General features: G+C 37.7%; 1 long non-coding RNA gene across 1 annotated transcript; it reads right to left on the bottom strand.

Moving 5' to 3' along the window:
- Positions 1-2,035: 2,035 nt before the first annotated feature.
- LOC127834747 (uncharacterized) lies at positions 2,036-3,537 on the bottom strand. Its single transcript, XR_008028105.1, has 3 exons — positions 3,218-3,537; positions 3,038-3,097; positions 2,036-2,873 (listed from the first exon to the last, which is right to left on the bottom strand). It is a non-coding gene; the product is annotated as an uncharacterized LOC127834747 (long non-coding RNA).
- Between the last annotated feature and the right edge of the window lie 628 nt (positions 3,538-4,165).

Below are 4,165 nucleotides of genomic sequence, written 5' to 3'. Positions count from 1 at the left end.
GAGTAGTATTCGTGTTATAACCAAAGCCGGGACTTGCACCCAGATTTCTTCTCCCTCGAAGAAGGAAAAGCGTTCTGCTTTGAACTACTGTGGTTGTATAAACACGTTTCATACAAGCTACATGATCAAGAGGTGTCACTCAGCGTTTGTACGGGCTTGTGACCGTTCTTTTCACAGCGAAATGAAAAGAGCCGCTTTACCACCTTGCGATATGCAATACGGACTAGCATAATAGCAAATATAGCAGTAGCTTTTGTCACACATACATGAAGAAACATTGGCCTTTCGGCGATGGCTAAACCTCAGAAATCCCATTCAAATAGATATTTTTCACATCTTGCAAAAATGTTTTGACGCAGCATTGAAGCGACACTGCTTTCCAAACTAACCAAGTAGTTGTTTAACATGCGCATACAGATCTGTTACATCAATACATCATATATTGTATCTTATAACCAAACCATATCATTGAAGTAATACTGCTTTCCGAAATATTAAAGCAGGTGTATGAATGTGCTTACGGGTCTGTAATATTGATGCTACTATACTATATATTACATCTCACAACCAAATCATAGCGATGAAGCGATACTGCTTTTCAAAACATTCAAGCGGTTGTGTTACTTGACTGTCGTTTCAAAATGGGAACATTCGTATTGTTCTGTACAAACAATTGAGTTCTTGAGTGTTGAATACGGTTGAAGTGTAGCGAAATGTTTCAGGTTTTAAACTGCATGCAACTTTTAACGCAAAATTGCTTTGCACAATTTCAAACTTCATGATCATACATCGAAAGTTATGAAACTGCGTATATAGTTTTTATTTATTTTGCTAGCGAAATTTTAACATTTCATTGAATAACGCAAGTTTATGGCCATGTGGTGAATGTCATGAAAGTCGCTTAAACTGATGTATATACTTTTTCATCATATCATCTCAAATGGAAAGTCAAAATAATCCCTAAACGTCATTTATGTAGTGTGTTTTGTTCGTATATTCTACAAGCGCAATATAAAGCCTAAATACTGTTGAACGTTTATGTTAATGTGCCTCACTGAAAGACAAGTTATACCAATAACGAACCGTTGTACAAAATGTGTATGCAGTCAAAAGCGAGTAACTGCTTTACGTTTACGAGTCACTCAATGTAAGTCTCAACACGAGTAGTTCGTAAGGCGCAATTAATGTTCAACGCAACATTGAGTAGCATAGTTTGTTGCCATATGGAAAATATCTTATATCGGTTAGTCATTCATATAGTTTTTTTTATCATTTTACCTCAAATTCAAGTTTGAAAGTTTTTTGCTTTGTACGTTTGCAAGCTAGTGGTGTCACTCGGCGTTTTCACGGACTTGTGACCGTTCCTCTTGTCTGAGTACAAGAGAAGTCGCCTTCCCACCCCAGCCCTAGCAGACTTTGTGCATTAAAGCACTTAATAGAAATGTTATTGCTCGGTCATCGGTCAGGTTCGGTCAACGCGTGCCTGCGTTTCTGAGAGAGCCAGATTAAGATATTTCGTGTCACCGTACGAAAATACCATGGTGTCGCATAGCAAAGCACAGGCATGTCACCATGCGTGCCTACCACCCTTCCAACAGCGCAACAATGTGGTGTTGAAAGGATTCCCAGATAGTGTCGAAAGTATTGACGGTCATAACGGGGACGAGTTGCTTTATAGCGCCTCATTTCGTATTGACTTGCAACCCCGCCCTAGACCGCTACACAGCTAAATGGGCAGGACTCCATCTGACTATCAATCTCAGCGGTCATAGTTTTGAAAAGCGTCTGCTTGTTAATTGTTGGTATTTTGGTACTTGGAATCTCTTGTGCCCAAGTAGACTTAAAATTTGGTTTTATAGATCATGCAATCATTAACTGGTTGGTAGCCTTATCAAATGCCATCGCGTCCTCGGACTCGCATACGCATCGACCCACGTCAGGTTCTAAAGCTTGCGGGCAATAATGAGTGTCCCTCGCGATAGATTGAGGAGCCTTGCCAGAGTATAACGACAGCATGGATAACACATGTTAGAACCGAAAACCGAGGCGTTTCCCCTCAAGTGCTATCGGTTCGCTTCGCAACTTGTGGAGTCGGTCTATTGACACCTACATACCTCGGTCGCCCATACTCAGTTAATTAACCGCTGTTGTCTTTCTGCTTGCCAAATAGCAGTCAACGACAACCTTACATTGATCTAGCCAGATTGGAAACTACGAGCGAAAACTAACTCGCCCAAGCGAGTGACCCGCTCCCGATTCGAGCAAAACCTCACCTAAGCACTATCGACCCAAAAAACGCCAGTAACACTGCTCCGTTACTAGGGAGCCTTGCTAGTCAACACAAGTAATTTGCAATCCTGGCTAGAGCAATGAGTATATTCGGACTGGTGTACCACCATGTGATTGTCTGCGTCTAAATTGTTGGTATTTGATACTTAGAGTCTCTTGTGCCAAAGTTTTGTTTGATTTTGGTAATGCATAGTTAATACATCGTTAATACACAAACACATACATCAATACATCAATACATCAATATTGCTGGCCAGCACAATAAAACAAGGAAAAAAAAGGTAGGAGAACAATCTCCTTTATTTTTCATGTAAAAACATAAACATAAACATACACACTGTCAACACTTGCCACTTGCAACACCGAGTTCGTTTCATTGCATAATGTTCACATTTTTTGATCGACACATATTCGCAATGTTACATGGATTCACAAAGTTACATGGATTCACAAAGTTGCACTGATGTCCATACACGGGCCAATGTTCAAGTTATCGGTGCGATGGACCCACGGTTTTGTCGCAGCTATACGCCACACGTATGTATTGACTACTCGGTGTCCACATCAAGGTTTGGATATTGGCACTGAAAATAGAAAAGCAAATTGTGTTAAACAGTAAACGATAAAAGTAAACAGCCTGAAATGATAAAAACATGCATGTGTAATATACCATGTATCAAATAAAATAGTAAACACAAACTGCTAAAGAAAAACACACAACTCTACCAACTGTTTAACTGATACTTACTTTTTTGTTTTGTGTTGCATGTTCAGGCGCCTTTCTGTCACTGCTCGTCTAGCAGTACAGCTGAAATGAAATAGAAAGCATGATCAGAAACTTTCATTGTAATTGTACAACTTACAATTTATGTGCACAATTTTGCATTTAAGTATAACATACAGTAAAACAATTTCAACTAATACTCACTTTTTTGTTGTGTTGTTTCCACAAAGGCGCCTTGTTGTCACTGCTCGCCTGGTAGTAAACCTGACACGTCTAGTAGTAGAGAACACTCGTCCAGCAGTAAAGCTGAAATGAAATCGAAAGCATGATCAGAAACTTTTGAATGTGTTTGTACAACTTACAATTTATAAACACAATATTGAACTGTAACAGTAAACATGAAACAGATAACAATTTTACTTACCTATGTTGTCTTCGCTGAAATACAAAAGTCATGTTCATAGCAATCATAGCATATTAACACACAATGAATACAACTCAAAACTTTTAGTAAGAAACTCAGTACTTACTTTGTATTTTGTATCCAATCCCTCTGCGGGCAATCTTCTTCAGTCCACAATCGAGCTGAAATCAAGACTCAATGCATACATGTAAATTTTGCCAAATAACAAACAGAACTGTGAACCAAAACTTGAACTAAACAAAACTAACTTTTCAACTGTTATGGTACTCACCTCTGGCAACTGAAATCATACAGACATTTTGCATAGCACAATACATTTTTAGTTTGAAGATAAGAATGATTTATGAACATTTTACTTACACAAAGCATAAATATGAAAGACATGATATGATGAAAAAAAACAATATGTATACAAAATTATACATAAAGAAACACACTATACTTACCATTGCTGACCTGAAATTGAATAAAGCACATTTTGTATAGCAGAATACAAGTCATCAAAACAGTTCAATATGAAAATTAAAGAAAGTTAGTGTACTTACCACAGCTATACTGAAATAAAAAAAACATTTAGCAATGCATAGCAGTATACAAATCATCAAAACAGTTCAATATGAATTTATAGAAAGTTAGTGTACTTACCACAGGCTACTGAAATGAAAAACAGACATTTTGCATAGCAGTATACAAGTCATCAAAACAGTTCAATATGAAATTATAGAAAG

Source organism: Dreissena polymorpha, chromosome 6 (genome assembly GCF_020536995.1).
Source record: "Dreissena polymorpha isolate Duluth1 chromosome 6, UMN_Dpol_1.0, whole genome shotgun sequence".
In the NCBI taxonomy this organism is placed as follows: domain Eukaryota; kingdom Metazoa; phylum Mollusca; class Bivalvia; order Myida; family Dreissenidae; genus Dreissena; species Dreissena polymorpha.
The sequence above is the reverse complement of the archived record's forward strand: the minus strand, read 5'-3'. Positions and strand labels throughout refer to the sequence as shown.